The sequence below is a fragment of the Vespa velutina genome, chromosome 5 (genome assembly GCF_912470025.1).
Source record: "Vespa velutina chromosome 5, iVesVel2.1, whole genome shotgun sequence".
NCBI classification, from domain to species: Eukaryota; Metazoa; Arthropoda; class Insecta; order Hymenoptera; family Vespidae; genus Vespa; species Vespa velutina.
This window is the reverse complement of record NC_062192.1, coordinates 7,368,067-7,389,164: the sequence shown is the minus strand read 5'-3', so window position 1 is coordinate 7,389,164 and position 21,098 is coordinate 7,368,067. Positions and strand designations below refer to the sequence as shown.

General features: G+C 32.2%; 1 protein-coding gene across 11 annotated transcripts in view; it reads right to left on the bottom strand.

Annotated features, from left to right (window-relative positions):
• The window catches only part of LOC124949027 (zwei Ig domain protein zig-8-like), a 170,967-nt gene that overhangs the window by 148,258 nt on the left and 1,611 nt on the right, over positions 1–21,098 (bottom strand). For 9 of the 11 annotated variants that reach the window (XR_007100935.1, XM_047493492.1, XM_047493495.1 and 6 more), the window contains one exon: positions 19,406–19,820. The gene's annotated coding sequence lies outside the window, so the exon portion shown is untranslated. The remainder of the gene's footprint in view (positions 1–19,405; positions 19,821–21,098) is intronic. The other 2 variants (XM_047493494.1, XM_047493496.1) reach the window with 1 other exon arrangement.

Below are 21,098 nucleotides of genomic sequence, written 5' to 3'. Positions count from 1 at the left end.
ATGCAATAAAATTTCGAAATTTTTCTTATGAACTTTTCTTACAACGGCAGAAAACATCATAGCGTGGGATACCAACTCTCGTAATATTTTCAACCAAATGTAGGGTCCTCCCTGAACAATCTGAGATTTATTTCATCAAATTGAACCATCGAAATAATAAAATTTTCTAGAAAAATTTAATATCATTCAATAGGAAGATATTTTCATTTGAAAATATGAAAATTAATTATCGGGAGATAATGAACATCTTTTATAACGAGGGTAAGATAAAAAAAATTAGCTGATTACTCCTTCATTACGGCAGTAATTAAAGTTTTTCACGGAATCAACTTATCCTCTCCAATTAATAGGCTACAAAAATCGTACGTTTTATCGAGACGTAGAGCGATTGCATCACTCGTGCGAATTTTAAAGTCAATATTATATTTCGATAAAAAAAAAAAAAAAAAAAAAAAAGAAAGAAGAAACCAGATAGATATGCGTGAAATTATACAGATATATATATATATACATATATATATATATATATTATATATACATTAAAAATATATATATATATAGACATATATATATGTATACCGAGAGCAAGTAGTAATGGTTAGATCCGAGGCCGTTCGGTCAGCCTGAAATTTTCGAGGTTGCACCTACCGTAATACTGTTTCACTACGGATATTGGAGGCAACGTGTGTGTACTCGTTGGTGGTGAGTATCTTTTAGGAGAGAGAAACAAGCGTGAGAAAGGCTTGTGTGAGTCCTTGCGCAGACTATCTACGTAGTACATACTTCATATATAGAGACAATGGAACATATATATATATATATATATATATATATATATGTATATTCACGTATCTATGTATCTATCTATACCTATGTACGTTAGGCTACTGAACTTAGACAGGATGTTATGTTGTGTAGACGTGTTCAGAAACATTCGTGTGTGTGTGTATATATATATATATATATATATATATATATATATATATATATATATATATATATATACAGTAACAAGGAAGTGTAGGTACTATACAGACTATATACTACACATGGACAGTAGCTGACCATGGTTTCGTCGTAACGCTTAGTGGCGTGAAAATTAGGTCGCTCACGCTTCGTAGATGAGAAAAAGCTGAGGACGAAGAAGAAGGTAGGTAAGACAGGCTCCATCGAGACCGAACTCTTCTTTTTCATTTTCATTCTATCCTTTTTTCCTTCCTTCCATCCTCCTTTCCTTTCGTCTTACGTGCATTCTACGATCGCATCGTCAACGAAACGACATCCTCGAGGCGTGAATTTCAGTGACGTCTCGTTTTCTCCTGACTCTCTCTCTCTCTCTCTTTCTTTAACTCTATCAATATGTTATCGGTAACAAGATTTAGAGATGGCGAACAGCTGTACGATGTAATAAATGTGATTAAGTCATTGAAGTATAGTCTGCACTCTATAACAAATATATAATAGTAATACTTGTATATCTGGAGGAGGTACATAAAAGCATACAAAAACATGTTCGATCGATTGTTAGTTTATAATTAAAGTGATTTAATTCGATTACGTTGTTAATAGATTCCAATAACGTTACGTAGAATTGTTTTTTGCTCATGTTCTATCTTTAATTAAATGGCTTATTTGACGTTATTAATTACACGTGTCGATTCAAACAGAAAGTCATATTCGTTATTATATTGTAAAGTAACATGTAAAATATATATGCAATAGAATGATAGAAATTTTGAATTTAAATGGAAGTCAAATCATTATTGTTTGCAGTCAGAATCGATCGCAACGATATATCATAATCAATATAGATTATCAAATACTGAAATGAAGAATCGGACATAACTTGAAATATTATTCTCGTAAATAATTACTGTACTTGAGACAGTTCTAAGTTCTTGACATAATTGAAGTCTTGCGATTAAAGTTTTAGCGAAATATCTTCGAGTAATTAATTAATTAATTAGCGGTCAAGTCGACGTAATCTTCTCGTTACTCACTTAGCTTGATCGACGAGTTGCGATCATTTATCTTTTCCTTTTTTCTTTTTGTCGTCGAATTATCGATGCTGGGAAAAAGTCTACATGGAGGAAATTGTTTGAAAAAGTACAGTAAATGTTCTCTCTCTCTCTCTCTCTCTCTCTCTTTCTCTCTTTCTTTCTCTCTCTTCTTTTTCGCTGTTTGAAATCTTTCCCTTCTCGATCGGCTCCCTTCGGATATTCTTGAGTCTTATTCTCGAATCCCTTTGTCATTTATAATTAGAAGGAACATATTTAAAGATGAAGAAACTTTCTCCCTTGTAAGTACGAAAATATCTCATATTCAAAATTATATCAATAAAACTCGAGTCGACGAGATACATCATTTTTATTTAATCGATTTTGTAGAAATTATATTTAACGACATCTTAAACGTGTGTAAAATATGAACCTTAACGAATTTATAACGATATCACGAATGATCAAAGTTACAATTATTTCTAAAATTAATAATAATTTGTAAATGAGATATAAGATAATATATTTTTCAAATAATAATTATCAAAAGATAAACACTAAACAGTAACTTAACACTTACTTGAAAGTATTCAATGAAAACTATGTCGGTTATGAAAAATAAATTAAAAATAATAACAAATAAAAATAAATGAAATAAGTAAAATATTGATTGTAGAGAACAATATAATCGTTATTCGAAAGATCGACCACGATATCGAAGGATCGACCACGTAATTTTTACGAGTATGTATATTTTTTCTGTTATGTCCCCTAAAAAGAAAAGGGCTGAAGTTTTGTTTCAGATTTTATTGGACCACGTTGGTAAAGAGTGCGACGTCGTATCGTGATATTCGCCGGGCGACCATAAAACTAGTGTGGCATGGCAAAGCGACGGACGTGTTCGCCCACGACGAGAAATAAAATTTACGATAATGAAAGGCCGCCCCCCTGTGTATATCCAACAACGAACAAAAGCAAAGAAGTTCGATACGGCTCGACCGTACCGGAAGGCATTTATCAGGATTTCGAGAAATTCTCACCTTTTTCCTACCACATCGTCCTTCTAGCAAGCTGGTAAACAAGGAAGCCATTCTGTATTTTATTTCTTTTTCTTTGTTTTCTTTCTGACTGTCTTCTTGTGAACGACTTTTACCATGAACATATATAGCTTAGTATATTGTAAAATAGTACTGGGAATTTTTGTTTGAAATGAGATTAGAACAAAATTGTTTTTTAAATAATTATTATTTATACATACTTAATATATCATAATATATATTAATATACATTACATTGAAATTATTATATTATTTATTAAAAAAGTATTAATCGATAATGTTCAATAAAATGATTTTATTATATCAATAAATTTCTATAATTTTGTTTAAAAATTTTAACAAAACATTTACGTTATATTTTCACCTTCTTTTCTTACCTTATCATTGAACAAGTAGTTTTATATCGATGGCAAGTAGTGATGTATCTACTATGAGATACCCTGAGATACTTCCCTCGAATAGTTTGCTCTTTTACGAGAACTCTTCGATATCCCAGGCTTACACTTGCGCGTTTAAGGTGAACGACGTAGTGTGATTTTCCCCTTGTCCCTTGAGATCGTTCGTATCCATGTCAGGTCCGTCGTTTTTTTCTTGAAAATATGTTGGTTAATTAAGAACAAGTCTTGGACAACTTGTAGAAGGATTTGATCTCGTTGAATGAGATCTCAGATAGATGCTTCTATAATTCAACATTTTCCTTTCTTCCTTTTTTCTTTTCAAACGTCAAATATCTTTTTTTTTGTCTTTTTTCTTTACTTTTTTTTTTCTGAATAAAAAAATTTTATTTTTTGTTTTATTATTCTACTACCGCGCCTACGGTATGAATTTAACCTCAGTGAGAAATCGGGGATCAGAATCTGCAGAGGGTTTCTGAAGAGTTGGCACCGCTTTCGGCGATTCATTTCCAGGTGACTGGACCGCTGCCGAGTAAGTATAAGAAGAAAGATGAGGTTAGATAAATACTCGGATGATTTATGTCTGCGGATAAAATTACCGTAATAACGAGCCGCCAGAATGACGCGGTACATTCTTCAAAATACGAAGCTTGCCGCTCTATCGTGCTTAACTGTTGAGCTCGAAATAATTGGTACAAATATATGAATATTTAAATAAAATTTTGACCGGACGAGAGCTAGAGCTCTTTTTTTCGAATAAATTACAAAGACTATTAATAGAAAGGTATTTGGGACGACATAAAAAAAAATGATAAATGAACTAAAGTTCGAGATAAAAACTTTTCTCTAAAGAATTTGTATCCTATGAGTCAATAATTATTGTCAACTGATAAAAACTTTGTTATTCGTTATATATTAGATAAAATTATTCAAATAAAATATTTTATAAATATGAATATATTCTTAAAATACGATTACTTATTTAGAATATATTTGTTTTTATAAAACTTTTCGGTAAATATTGATCATGCCGTGACAATGTAAATCTAGATTTGTTCTCGCAGCAAAGACAATTCATTTTGAGAAAGTCCAATTCAACTGCGAATGGTACGCAAGCCAAAGTAAACGCTCGGACTATTCACCACGTTAAGGAATGATGGTAGTAGATCTGAGGGTAAAGTTGCGCCAAGGATGCTTCAACGTTCCTTCGGCGTGTCGACGTCTTGTTGAGAAACATGGAACATCCTGTCGCTATCCCAGTAGGACTATCCACCCTTAGCAGGCATCCATAATACATGAGAATCGGGAATTATTGTCCGCCGACTTTGTGACAATAAGCGCTTAAATTTTTAGTATCCCATCACGGACCGAATACATTCGTAAACGAACGTATTTTCATGTTTGAGATCTTCTTAGAATTCGATCGACGAAAGAATATTTCTTTTTGAATCTGAATTCTTCAAAATCTTAGATTAATCTTTGAATCTATTAGGATTAGCACGATGACGATAATCATACATACTATATTTACCTACGAAGAGAATACAACGTGCTTACAAACACATATCAAACTATTTACTATAATATAAAGATATCAAAAATTATAATAATATAACCATTGATTTAGAAATTATTTTCCGTCTTTCTTAAGATTAATTTTTAGATTGATTAGTCAAGTACCAAGCAAGATAATTAAATATAGAAAAATTTTAAGAAACAGATGAAAGTATCATTTGCTTTTTTAAAATCATAATATGTAATCTCGTCTTATATTAATACTTGAAACAATAACGACATCGGACATCACACGTCCGAACTTTCGAAATTGTAAATGGCAAGCATCGACAGTGTCCGAACGTATCTGCATGATCCGGAACGTAAAGAGGATTAACGCATTCTCTAATGTGGTCTCGAGGGAGAGTGCTCGCTAACGTTTGACGCGATACGATGTATGAAAATACATCCTGGCCGTTGAAATTAATTCGACGATAGTAGAATCTGTTATAATCGTTCACGTGAGATGTGAATGAGAATTGATCATTTTACACATTTTTTTTCTTTTTTTTTTTTTTTTTGTAAAAAAACGAAATTGTTCAAACGATTTATACGGTTTTTTAATAGATCTAAATAAATCATAAAAACATGTCATGAAATCTAAAAGAAATGGTAAAGGAAGAATAAAGAATTAATAATAATTGAAAGTTCCTATTAAATTTTCATTAATAATTGTTAGAGTCATTAATATTTTTAATCGATAGCTCCGATCGAATGATTTTCAAAAGATAAAAAGGACAAAGGACAAAGCGATATACAATTATCCACCACCGAGAGATCCTCCTCACGAAGTCTATTAAAAAGGTATTTTTCTATCCCCAATGCGACGCTTTCCGTATTACTTTTTGGAGTTTCGTTCTCTCTTCTTTTCTCTCGAGGCACGTTTTACGGTTACTGCAAAGAACGGAGAATAGGTGAAAAAGAGTAGGTGGAAAGAAAGAAAGAAAGAAAGTAAAAAAAGAAAAAAAAGGAAAAAATATTGAAGTTGAGGAGAAAAGAAAGAGAGAGTAAGAGAGAGAGAGAGAGAGAGAGAGAGAGAGAGAGAGAGAGAGAAACTTCGTTGAAACGACTTCACAGACGGTTTTCGAAAAATTCAAGGAAAAGCGGATTATCGTCTCGTTCGTCGTTAATGACGTCGATTCTTCAGCGATTTTTACTAGTTATTGTTATCTATAAAGTTGAAGCATACAAGTCGAGGTTTACTTTATTCCCTAATCTTTCGAAATGATGACTAAGAAGAAAAAAGGAAATGAGGTTAAGAAAGGGATGTATTGTAAAAATCAGGACAAGGAGCAATAAACCAATAAATTTCTAGGAAAATTTCATATCGTCGATTATCGAAGTGATAGGAATTTTCAACGGTAAGAAGATTAACGCGTTCGTTAATGTTACCCGAACGAAGACACGATACGACGCCAGTATGACGGGTTATTGGTGCACGACTAGCAACTCATTTCAAAGCTGGTTAACGTATTTGCTAATATAATACAATGAACAATCTTCCTTGCAGATAGTTCGAAAATATTCGATAGGACGTGAATCTCTCCTGATTTTAATTATTAAGATTTACATACTTATGCGAATTTGACATCACACATATTTTGATAATAATTTATAATTGTTTATGAAATTGTTAAGACAATGTATTATAAGTTGATTCAAAATTTTCAACGCAAACGTACTGATTTCTAAGATATCTTTATAAAATATTTTAAACGATGAAATATTTCGAAGTAACTCGTGAGGTTCATTTGTTAAAATTGTTCCTTTAATATTTATCTTTTAGTATTTATTACGTTTCTCTCTCTCTCTCTCTCTCTCTCTCTCTCTCTCTCTTTCTCTTTCTCTCTTTGTCTCTCTTTCTCTTTTTATCATTGTAACACACGCGCGCATTAAAATGCATCAAAGAGACATTAAAATTCAATGAATGATTCCCCCGATAATTGTTATTGATTCGATACAATGTTTATGCGTGAGTTTTGTCTGTTATTAATCTTCTGCATAAAAAAAAAAAAAAAAAAAAAAAATATGAATTAATAATTCTAGTAATACAACATTCGAAAGATGAGAAAATTATTTTGAACGTTCAAATTCAACCAGAAATTCAATTTGGTCTTTTCTTCGAGAAAAATCCTTGAGATCTAATCGAAAGAAAAAGTGTGGAATAAAGGAGATAGAAAGATATAGAGAATGGCATGCAGACACTTTAGAAATGTCTCTATATTCGGTTATCGAGAACGAAAAAGAAAAGATAGAGTGAGCCGTAGGGATGTGATGACAAAGGAATAAACCGAGTAAGGCGAGTCCTTTCGAAGGATGCAACGAAACCCTCGAAAATTCAACGGCTCCATCTCTTCTATCCAGTTTCAACGAGTAAGAAAGAGAGATAGAGAAAGAGAGAGAGAGAGAGAGAGAGAGAAAGTAGTTGGTTGAATTTCATGCAGACTAAAATGCACATGCACACGTTCAAGAGAAACTACGTTTTCAGGGTTTATGATGTATAGCTACCAAGTAAAACCAAAGACGAATTCTTAAGTGCGGTCGTTACAAGTTTGCTCGAATGCGACAATGAGTTAGATGTTAAGAGATAGAAAGAGAGAGAGAGAGAGAGAGAGAGAGAGAGAGAGAATATCTTATCCGAGAGTAATTTTCAGGTAGATAGGCTCACTAACTAAACTTTTAGCAAGTTCTTCGACTCTCTTATTTTCTCTCTCTTTCTTTCTCTTTCTTTCTCTTTCTCTTTCTTCAATATTATTACTATCTCATGATATCGAAATTTTGTTCTTCTCTTACCGAGAATTCCAAAAGAAAATAGGACAAGAATTCTGTTTTAATTGGTTCTTCGTCAAAGTATTCGATGCAATAGAAACTTGTCTGTTGGCAAACAAGTCGTTCGCTGACGAGGTGAAAAAAGTTGCCTGCGATAAATATGCATTAACATCAAATTATTCGTCTTTTAAAATGGACAAAATAATCTTGAAGGAAGTCGTAGTAAAGTTAATATTAAACTTGTGTAATTAATTTCGAGTTATTATGAACTAAGTCCGATGTTCACATCAACGTACACAAAGGACTCGAATATTTCTTTGAATATCAGCTTAACTTGACCTGTTAAAATTCAAACGGAGAGAATCTTTTTCCAGTTGAAGTACAGTATATTCCATGTTGAAAATATTATCTGGAAGATTTTCGATATCTAAGCCGGACGTTTTCTTGACAGGAATTGAACACCAAGATCAGAAGGGCGAGGGTAGCGGTCGTACTACGCCTCATCCAATTTCAAATCTCACTGTAGGATAAACAAAGTAAGAAGCCCCCGTGGAATCAATAGCAAGGATCGTATAGTCTTTGTGCTCCTTCCCATAACTTCTTACGACATCACGGTTATACCACCTTGGATATTGGTTGTCTCTCCAAACAGTATCCGTTCTTACAAATACGAGATAAAATCTAGTGGCCGATTCGTTCGTTCATGTCCGCCTCTATTTCTGATGTTCTTTCTTTTTTACGTGAAATTCAATACTTTCAATGTATGTAACCGTGTCCACGTGTATGTGTGTGTGCGTGTGTGCGTGTGTGCATGTACGTGCAGGTTTTATACGATTTCTCGCTAACACACAAAATATACCTATTCCAATGTCTGATGAACGATAATCCGAAAATTCGATTATCGTTTCTCCGTCGAAACGAGGATTTAAAATTTTTTTTTCTTTTTTTTTTCGCTTTAATGACCTCCAATTCATTCCGAGCAACACGCGCTGAATAATCGAGCAGTGCGGTAAATTCTTTTATAGTAAAAATTCGATAACAATAATCCATTACGTGCTTTCTTGTATTATTTTTTTATACATATTTTTTCTTTCTTTTTTCTTTGTTATCGTAAAAAACATACGATTTTTTACTTTTTTAATAAATGAACTTTACGTTTAACGATTTACAATCTTTTTCAAAAATTCCTTAAAGATATTCAACGTCGTACTATGCTGTTTCTTTCTAATAGATCTTATAAAATTCGCAAATATTCTCGAGCTGATCGATCTCTCATACTGAATGAATAATCCATGGAATAAATTGACGTTGGGAAAGAATAACGTGTGATTAATTCCTATTTAACTAGTGCTCTGTTTCTTTCTCTCTCTCTCTCTCTCTCTCTCTTCATTTCAATTCTGTTTTATCCACTTATATATCTATCTACCCATCTATCTCGTTTGCTAAAAGAAAAAGTAGCAATTACCATTCGATTTACATTTCAAACTTCTTTTTTTAAATCGAATTCTCCCGATCTTACAAATCCTTTCATCGGGTTCTCATTATAAGATTCACATATACTTGGTACTTGGTTAATGAACTCCGAATTGTGTTTAAAATGAACCAAAATTTTCGTTGGCATTTAAATGAAGTTATTTTATAAAAGTAACAAATGTTAAGAGCTTACAAGTTTGCCGTAGGCAGACGCAAACTCGTGTTACGCATAGTATCACCAAAACCATAGGGACCATCGAAAAGTATCTTCAAACTATCCTGCATATTTCAACTTTCTTTTTTCTTTCCTATATTTTTTTTTATTCGCTACTTTTAGCTCTCCACTTATTAAAGCGAACACAAGCTCTTAAAGTCGTTTGCATAAAGCAAGCTCCGCCGAAATATTTCGTCGTTGGCACACCAACAACACCACTCTGACGTCTCATAAATTTCGGCCTTTCACATAGGACGTTTCGTACACTTTTCGCTTTAGAAAAAACGTTGGACGTAATACGTTGGCTCGATCAGAAATAATATTTTCTTCTTTCTTTTCTTCAACGACCATATCACTTTTATTCGCTGAAACTATAAGACGAGATATTATTAGTAGTAGTAACAGTGTTCTCCGTTGGGAACGTGAGAGATTTAATGGTAGGGAAATTAATTGATCCTCGACAGCTGGATGACTTAAAGGTGAGAGATGTTCGTCTTCAGAGAGGTAAGAGATCGATGAGATAGAGGTGAACTTATGTGGCACGCGATCAAGGAATATTATATATATATACATACACACAGTGTGCACGTGAAAAGTTAATCTTTTTAAAGATGGAAATTTGCCAGGTGAATTGATGCTTCAAAATTCTATCGATACTCGATTTTAATATTTTCTTTATCCTACCATCATAAAACCTTTCTTTATCCTTAAAATCTGCAGCATTAAAAAGATCTAACTTTTTTATATACACCCAGTATATGACTTCGTTGCTTGTAAATCTTCTCTGGAGATTGAATTGACGCTGTTGTAAATTCGTTCGTTAAAATCATACGCTTAATGCATTCTCGAATCTAGCTCATTGAATTATATCTACTCTCTCACAATTTCAAAAAAAGATGAGAGAGCAAAAGAAAATAGAAAAATGTTTAATAATAAAGGTAAGTAAAGAATTAATAATATCTGCATTACATTTTTCCTTTTCTTTCTTCTTCTTCTTCTTCTTCTTCTTCTTCTTCTTCTTCTTCTTCTTCTCTCTTATATTTCTTGACATATTTCAAACCAAATTTGCCGAAGAGAGAGTTTATAGAAATTCAGATCACGCGTTTTAAGAACGAACTTTGATTTTGGTGCCAGCATAGCACACGTACAAACGTACGTATGTTCTCTGAAACGAATATGTAGTCGTTGTCGTGAAGAGAAATATAGTAAAGCGCACGTACAATAACAGTAGTTTGCCTTTCGAAGAAACATTCAAAATCCTTGTGGTCATATTCGAATTAAGTATGCGCATCCGGTTTCTAAAAGGGGCTTAACAAATGTTACATGATATATCGACTGGATCGTTACATTCCCTTTGGGAATTATCATTTTAGAAATATACATATGGAGTATATCGATTTTACAAAATCGATATTGAAATTACTTATTATAAGAAGAATATATTCAGAAATATTTCAATTTGTGATTTTGAATTTGAGGTTGTTTTCTTTTAAAATCTTCGAGGTAAAATACAATTATCAAAAATTTTGCGCGTCAATGAAAATAAGACACCCTGTATGAACATCGAGAAAAAAAAATAGAAAAAAGATTAAAAAAAGGGAAAAATTATGGTAGGGCAGTTAGTTCGCTAGAAAAGTCGAGGAGAGCCGGTTACGAATTCCGTTTTTATTATCCGAGGAGTCCTCGAAGCGAGGAAAAGTAAATTGCACTGTCGAGAGTGTCGAGCGTTGTCAAGTGCCGAGCTTTTTAGCACTAGCACAGGAGAGGCACGTTCGCGGTGGTACGCGGTCTTCTTCGCCCTCCTATGTTTTCTCTCTCAACTTTTTAAATGCAACGCAAGCACTTGCGGTCGTTTGCATAACCGCGCACGACCAAGAGAAAACAGCAACGCGGTGGCATGAACATATCCGCGGATATACTTCGGACGATGCAACCAAAACATTTTGTCATTCGTGCCCTTTGACCTTTCTCTCTCTCTTTCTCTCCCTCTCCCTTTCTCTCTCTCTTTCTCTCCCTCTCCCTTTCTCTCTCTCTCTCTCTCTCTCTCTCTTTTTCTAACCTTCTACTCTACCTAGTCTTTTTATCTTTCAGAAAAATCGAAATTCTTTTCGTTCTTTCCTTAATGTTCATTTGATTACAATGTCATCATTTTCCTTAGTAATTTCTCTTGAAACGAGTAACGTAAAAATCGCCAAATCTATGTATTTAAAATTTTCTATAAAAACTTTTTATCTTAATTGTATTTGTCGAGGATCGAAAATTAACATTACAATTTACATATTTACAAAGTGACGATCAGATCGTTTAAAGATGACAGCAAACTCTATGAAGTTATTGAAGGAACGCTTTAAAACAGTTTACGATCTACACGGCTCGAACATTCTCGTTTGTATAATATTACAGAAATGAAGCTAATCTCTCTCTCTTTCTCTCTCTCTCTCTCTCTCTCTCTCTCTCTCTTTCTATCTATCTACCTATCTATCTATCTATCTATCTATCTATCTATCTATCTATCTATCTCCGTATCTACGTATATCTACTTACAATGAACTCCTTGGTAGACACTCATGTGAGCCCTAAGAAAAGACGAGCTGATGAATATCCGCAATTTTCCTTTGTTAACCAAAAACGTATACCCATAATAATGAAAAATCTTTACCTTCTGTACGTTACTTATATCTACCGAATTGGTTAGCTTTTGAGTAATAGGTAGTCTAAAATCTCCAAGAGATTCTTCTTCGAGATCGAAGAGACTCAAGTTCTACAGATTCGAGATTACATCGTTATGCGAGTAAGATATTCGGTAGCTTACTTTTCCTCGATCAATCAGATAAAAGATAAAATTGCGTATCACGTAACGATCCAACCGGTCTTTTCCTTTGATCTCTTCCTTCCTTGCATGCTTTTCAACGAAGATACGGCAATGATAGTCTACTTCGTTTGAAATTACGAGTGGTAAGATTTGCCAAAGGATAACGACGACTTTATTATCTACTTACTGACAATAATAATATATATGATATAATGCGTATAATAAAAGCAATAATCTTTAGGTATTCTGATTTTTCCTTTCTTTTATTTTCTTATCATTTTCTTTTTCTCATTTTTTTCTCTCATTTCTTTTTTCATTTTACAAATTGGAATATTTCAAAATTTAATAAGTAACTTTTATATTTATTATTATCCTTTAGAGATATCAAGACGTCAATAATAGCGGCCTACTTTACATATAATAGGCTCAATGTTTCCTGAACTTTAAATTGCTTCCACTCATTACGCGATAAATTGACCATACATAAGTATGTATCACGAAAAAATTATAGTGATTAAAGTGACCTATTCTCCTTTTTTCCTCGCGCTTGCGTTTTTTTTTATACACCCTTCTGATATCATTCATCTTCATACTAATAGTAGTATATTTAAGTGCGGCCTATTATTTTAATAATCGATTTGTTTTAAGCACTACATATACAGAAGTCTTACGTGCTTTGTACTCGCTTGTTAAGGACCTATCGTCAATGGATTATTTATGCCAAAGACATGTGTAACAAGCGTAAATATGTATTCGATTATCTCAGCGAAGATCTACTTGAAGAAGATTAACGATGACGACTGGAAAACGGTCGGATGAAAATGGAAGATCAATGGAATCAAGTATATCGAGTAGTAACAATGTTAATATGAATTTGTGAATTTATCGACTAATCGATAAACATACACGAGCATACAACTATTGGCTTTGCTATAAATAATACTTTGTAAAAATTTCAAATTAGACTTTTTATATGTCTCATTATTAAAAAGTTAATTAATCAAAAATCTTTGATTAAAGAATCTATTGTTACTAAAATACTACTTATCTATAAGGTATAAAAAAATTAAGAAAATAAATAAAGTGAAGACAAAAGTATAACTGAAAAAATTACTAAGCAGTTTCACATGGAACGAAAGAAACGTTCGAGTGATTTGCATTTTACTGATCATCGGTAATTCTATCGTTTCCGGTTTGACGCTTTCTTTCCCAGAAAGTGCAAATTTTCCTTTCCATTTACCAAAGAAATAACGATAGCGAAACAAAGTGAAAAGGGATGAGACAAATTGTCTTAAAGTAAACTGAAATATCACTCTCTTTCTCTTCCTTTCTCTCTTTTCTCCCTTTCGCTTTTTCACTTACTTTGTTCCTATCTCTTTTTCTCTTCTTCATTCTTGAAGAATCCTAGCACGACTAGTACTTTAGAAGTTGATTTTAAATTCAAGAAGATTCCAAGGTGGACGTGTACACAACGTTAATTGTATTGCGTTGGCTGCACGTATTTCGCATTTCGTGTACGTGCTACAACACAGGCCGACACCAGATGTTACCTCATTCGTTCGTGAGTATCTAATTCTAATTCATTGATGACTACCAATTTTATTTCCATTGCTACAGAAAGTTAAAAATTCCTTTCATAATGATCGCTTTAAATATCTTGATTTTTTAATAATATTTACATAAAATCTCATTAAAATTCGATAATTATTGATAGATAATTATTAATATTATCATTGAATTATCTGTATAATACATACATCGATTGTAAATAAAAAGGAAAAAGATAAAATCGAAATAATAAAGTAAAAAAAAAAAACTCCAAGAAATCTATGTGTCCTTGATGAAGATGTGCATTATTACATTGCACTTAGTCATTTCCATCGCGATCATAATTTTTTTCAATGGATTTATGTTAATTAGTGCGCTTCTAACGAGCAATGCATACGCGTTTCGGTCTTCCATTGCAATCATTTCTTTCGCTCTGCTTTTATCTCTTTCTCTCTCTCTCTCTCTCTCTCTCTCTCTCTCTCTTGGATCATTGAATCAACGAGCTCGTTCCATCGTTCCATCGTAAATTATAACGTCAGCGTCGTATTCCGTTCTGCTGGAAAATTCGAAACCGCTACGAAGCCGCGATAAATCAGGAGGGTTATTATCGAAAATGCTTTCGATGAAAGACAAGATTTATCTTTCGATGGAGGAAAACAAAAGAAAAGAATAATGTTTTTCACAACGAATTGGACCGAGTTGGAATAGTTTGAGACTAATTTCTTCGCGATTTTGTCATAAAAGAAGCGCATTTTGATGTTACTAGATGAGTGCTATTATTCATCAAGCTCGTTTGTTAGATGAAAGCTTTGAAACGAGAAAGAATGCTTTACTTCTTATGTTTCTCTTTCTTGTTTTTCTCTCTTTTTTCCGTTTATTTATTTTTTTTTTTTTTTTTACCTCCACATCTCCCTTTGAACATGTTCACTTTTAGATGATTGTTCCTTTCGACTGCATGATCTCTTTAGTCAAGAATATATATATATACCTACGTCAGTAGTAGCATTGTACTATTCGCACGTTTCTAGTACTTTTAGACTCTTCTACTTCATCTTTTTTTTTCGTTCTCTCTCTCTCTCTCTCTCTATCTATCCATCTCTATTTCTGTCTTCTCGTACATTTGTATCATTCTCCGAACATACTAGTAAACACAAAATGCAACTTCTCTTATGCACATTGTTATATCTATGTAGAAGTTGTCGAGGTTTTTCTCTTTCTCTGTCTCTTTTTTCCTCTCTCGTCTTCTCGCATCTTCTTTTCTTACTCCTATAGCTATTTTCTTATACGTCTCTTTGTAATAGTTATTTGCGATCTACTGGTGCCTACCAGCAAAGTCTACCATATGTCTATCTTGTGTCATAATTTATTCCTATCTTCTTAAAGAAATTTCAGATGAAATACAAAAAAGGCAAAACATATTTAACGTCGGAAATCACACAGCTAAGGTGTTTCGTTTTTTTTTTTTTTTTTTCAATAATTTTTGTTTTAATTAATGACGACGAATAAAGAGGATAGTTTGCTTTTACAAATTAATAAATAATTCTACGTTCCATAATTTCTTCAAAATGAAAACTCGACGTGAGAACGTATCTTCTTCTTCGAGCTTTTATTTATTACAAGAGTAATACGTGGAATAAGCGGAACCACATTTTTACAGATCGCGACTGGCAGATCGCGACTTTTACGGTGACTGAATTTCAAAAAGTCAAAATTACTTTCTCTATGGAACGCCCACCGAAAGAAGACTAATAATGCGAATACTAAGAATCTATGTCTAGAACGTGAGTCATATGTGACCATCTTACATGCATTTCTATATTTCATAATATATATACATATACAGGGTGATTCTTTTAAGTAAGGTTATCTAAATATTTCTTCGCGTTATCGTGATAGAAAAATATTTTTTATATAATGCGAACGATGTCAAAGGACTAATATCTGGCAAGGTAATATTTTTACTTGTAAAAATATTACAAAAAATATTACATTTTACTTGTAAAAAAGCACTGATGATTTTGATAAGTAAAACTTTTTCTGACATATGAATAAATTTTTGTTTATTGCATCGTGCAACTGATCAAAGAATACATTTAAATGTGTATAATAACATGACCTTGAAATAATTTTGGTCTATGAAAATAAAAAATTTACATAATACATTTACTGAAATATCCAATGACTGACTGTATAAGTCATTTAATTGCTTCATGCTCTAGAATAGTCTTGGTCAAAGCCTATCCTATGGCAGTTGGTCATTGGACGTTTCAGGAAATATATTATTTACGTACAAACTCCGAAAAAAATGACGTTATTAAAAAAATATTCTTGCCACATATTGGTTCTTTGATATCATGCATGTTACGTAAAAAATATTTTTTCCTTCATAATAAGTCGAAAATATTTAGGTAACCTCATTTAGAAAGACCACCCTATATATATATATATATATATATAGGTACGTCGAGTGTATATGTAAATTATAGATACAAACTTTTCAGATTAAGATAAATTAGTTATAAACGTTGTCAAAGATTCAATAAGAATTAATTGTTTAATTTAAATCGTATATCAGTTTATTTATCTTGTAGAATTAAATGTCAGTAAAAAATATATATGATTGAAATTTTTCTATTCAAATAAATAAATTAACTCCATTTAATTTTCATTGTTTCCGATCGCGTTTATTTTCCATTATCAAGTCGATTTATTTTCATTTTACATTTATCGAAATTAATACCCATCTGCGCTATCGAAAATTATTTAAAAAAAATGACATTTCTCAATTCGTAAATCTAGTGGTCGAGTAAATTTCAATTTTTGCTTCTATCGATGCACGTGTCTCTAATAGGACAAGTATGAAACGTCAAAGTAACACGTTCATATAGAATGAAACAGGCAAGTGCTGCTACTAGCGAATCACTATAAATTGTATCGATGTCATATATCACGATACGATTTTGTAAATATCCGAAGAAACGAAAAAGGGATTTTACAATGTCTATCTTTCTAGAAAGTATAGATGCACGCGTGCACGTATGCGTTAACTTATGTACCTATATATCTATACAAGAAAGTCTCATGGGCATCTTTTATTTCTCAAAGAACATATATCAACGAACATATGTAACAAAATCGGCATATCACGAAATGTTTCTATTTTGCGAACGAGATATGCTGAAAGAGAGCGAACACGAAAATACTATATTTTTTCTTTTCTCTTTATTTCGGCCATATATCGTGGTCCCAACATAACGTACACGGAGCAATTTTACGGCATTATACCGTTTTCATTGATTCACTACACACCACTTTTGTGAAACTCTGCTGGTGACCATAATTTCGAGTCATTACGACTCCAATTTTGCTGGTTATATGCGAAAACATAAAAAAAAAAAAAAGGGAAAACAAGCGAATGACTCGCGCTAAAAGGTTGCATAATTTTTATTCCGAGATCGTACACTCGAAACGGTCCATAAACTTGTTTCCTCTCTACAAGAGAAATGTAGCCTTTTAAGCATGGCGTTCCGCAAAATGGTGCGTAACGAGCGAATACGATTACTGGCGATTGAAATGCTCTCTGAAAAGAAGAGAAAGAGAGGAGAGAGAGAGAGAGAGAGAGAGAAAGAAAGAAAGAAAGAGAGAGAGAGAGAGAGAGAGAGAGAGAATGATAACACCGATTAATCGAACACATTTTATCCGTAAGTTTCGTTCACGGTTTTTACTTTTCCGTATCCGGTTGACCTGTCTCATTTTCACGTTGGTAAATGGTAACGAGGCATATCTAAGCAGTTGATGCGTTTCATATTTTACGGAAAGGGAGACAACTAGTTTCCTGCTTGTTAAAACAGGAATATTCAAAGATGCAAGTATGGTACGAACGGACTGCTTCCGTGCTGGATGGAAGCCGTGCATACTGTATACGTGTGATATACTATGTGTATAAGCTTAACAAAGCATCATGTAGAGATAGGTACGGACGAATTCAATTCTCTTCACATACCAAGCAATTAAATGGAAGCTAACAAACTATTCATGAATTAATAAATTACATAGCTCGTTCCTGATGATTCGAGAGTCAATTCTATATACTTTTAATGAATAAATACGACAAAATAGTTACATAAATTATTTTATATAAATTTTATAAACAAACCTGAATTTTATTACATTTCGCTGTACGTGTTAATATATGATTTTTGAAGTTCCGTAAGATTCAAAATGTCTCATACTGATTTCTTCTCCATGTGAATATATGATCAGTAATGTATAATTTAACAGTTATAATTAGGAAGAAAAAATTGGGAAAAAGTAAGTAATTTAATGTATAATTAAATTTGGGAAGAAAAGATTTTTGAAATATATTGAAATATGCAGCCATTCGCTCGATAGTACTTGCGTTACATAATTTGGATTTAGATTTCGATATATCGCAAGTAATATCGACTCAGGTCTCACCACATGGAGGTTGCTACATCTGGAGACCTTCTAGCTAACGGTAACTCTATTCTTTTATACCATTTTACGTTATCAACACCAAAGCAATGGACTGATTATCGTTCCACGAGAATTTAGGTCTCAAACGCTGAAATTGCAAACTCGAATATAACCACATATTCGAAAACCTACTTACGCATAGTTCGACCGTCGCAATATCGCAAGCTTCAATCACCATTATGGAGCATGACCGGACGTGCTTTCGCAACAATAACTCTGGGTCTGAAGATTGAACCTTACCGCAACCACGAATACTTACGTGAGTGTCCCGGAAACACTCACGCGAATACGTTGAGGACGTTGAAGCCAAGCTTGGACTTAATCGCGACCGAGAACACCCACAGAAATGCTCACACACCCACACACTCGCAAGTATCCTTCTATTTTACTTGAATAGGAGAAAAGAAATTCTTCAACAATTCAGGTAGAAAGATTTGTTGAATATCCGTGTAAGAATCTAAATTTCTCTATGATAACTTTTCGCTACGTGAAAAAAAGGAGAATTAATATATCAATTGTTGAAAATCATTGAGCTAAAAATTCATTATACTAGGACCTACAGGCTGTTATTCTATCCTTTATCTTTTATCAATCACTCTACTCAAGTTTTTCTTTAAAAAGTAACAAAATTGATTAAATGTTTCATTAATTCTTATTTAAACATACAATATAAAATCCTTGAACGTTTCTTCTTGGAAACGATTATTCTTATTATAAAAACAAAAAATCTTACACAAAAAACATTTTCGCTTGTAATCTAGAGACTATCCATCGCGAATTTTTGTTTATTATTTATTAGAACTCGTTAATACCGATTCTTTATTATTTTTACGAAAGAAAAATATTTAAAAATGCATTAATATATTTAAAGTGCAAATAATCATAAACGCGTATGAAACAAGAAGACTATCTTAATATACTAAATAAATAAAGAAATAAGAAAAATAATCATAAGAAAAATAATCCAAGAATTACTCGTGGTCATTCAATGCTCTTCTATTGACTAAATATAACCAATCACAAGGTTCGATTCGGACCCTTTGTCCTAGACATTATTAGTGATTGGAAGGACTTAAAAATTTACTTACTACTTAAGAAGTTCTCCAATGACTCCAAACCACTCGTTTGTGATTTAGGTCGAAATTGAGGGTGGTTGATTCGTAGATGAGGTAGGTCGACATCGAAGTTGGTTGAGATCCTCTTCAATGATGCACTGACTCTAATACGTGGTAATTATTTACTGACGAACGGTCAATGAATTTACTTCGCGAAACTCTATTGTTTTCTATAAATATGGTCAGTGAGATTGTCAAAAAAACAAAAAATTTTTCAAATAAACATTGTCTTTAACGATTGCATTACACGCAGTCAATGTAAGTTCACCGGTTTTAATCGCGAAATACGAACGAACAAACACTGCTTCTAATTCGCAATATTTTTATTTTTATTTTTATTTTAACGATAAAAACACTCGATTTAATCATTGCTTCATGCGCCGTTCTTCTGAAACAGAAAAATATGAATAAAATTTACAGTATCATTGTTACAGAAAAACATTGTTGAAAATATTGAAAAAAGGTTTAATAAAAAATAGACTTAATTATTTTAAGTTTTTGTTAATGCCAGTGCGATGGAAATCTTGATAATGAAAAAAGAATCTATATAATAATTATAAATGAGTTCTTATCGCGATCGTACTGGTAAAGTCAGTCAGAAATTCGTTTTTGTTGATATTAAAAGCAGTCAATAATACCAAATTGAAAATTTAATCCTATAGAAATGCTAAAGTAAAATTCTGAATTCAAAATTTAATCATATTCCTGTATTAAATTAAAATTGTTTTATATTTGACGTGTGTTACGAGATATATAATGTTAAAGCGAATGTAATATTAGTTCATTATAACCCATGTATATATATCCTTTAAATAATTATAAAATAACAAAAAATATAAATTATTTAAGCTGATCTATATGGAGAAAGTTAGATTTGATATTTATTTGTCGGAATATTAAAAAAGATTAATTCAATAACTGTTGAAGTTGTCCGCCTGCGAGTTCCTGTTTATCTTATCGGTCAGCATTGACATAGAGGTTGAAATTTACATCTATCAGCAATCACACAAAAATGATTATATATTCAAAACAGTTTATTAATTATTTAATGTTTAAGCAAATATAATTTGATTTAATCCTAATTAATTATACTTATAATAATATACAACCATCATATATTGTTGAAATAAATGTAAAATAATAGAAAATATTAATTATATATGCGTATCTATACGAAAGGAGAAAGCTGCGATATTCACCCTCTGCAATATTAATGAAGACTGACTTAATAAATATCAAAATCATCCGATATTCGTTTTTGTTTATATTACCGATGGATAACATTTCTGAAGCTGAAATTTGTATCTCATTAAATTCCGCATACAATTTAATTTGAATTCAAAGTGTGTTAATAAATGTGTTACGTTTAATTAAATAACATTAAAGAATATAACATTTATAATGACATATTACGCTGCTAATTGTCAGATAAAATTTTTCGAAGAATTTCCATAAATGCAGTTTCTTTCATATAATGCAATAATATTAAAAATCGTTAATATTAAATTTACAATAAAAATTTTACGAACGAAACAAATCATGTCATTTGAAATAATATTATTACGTATAAAGGCGAAATAGGTAGTTCGATATTCGACAAATTCACGAATAGAGAAAATCAGGAGAGAATCCGGTATGTAAAGCACGATGGTACTATCAGAAATGG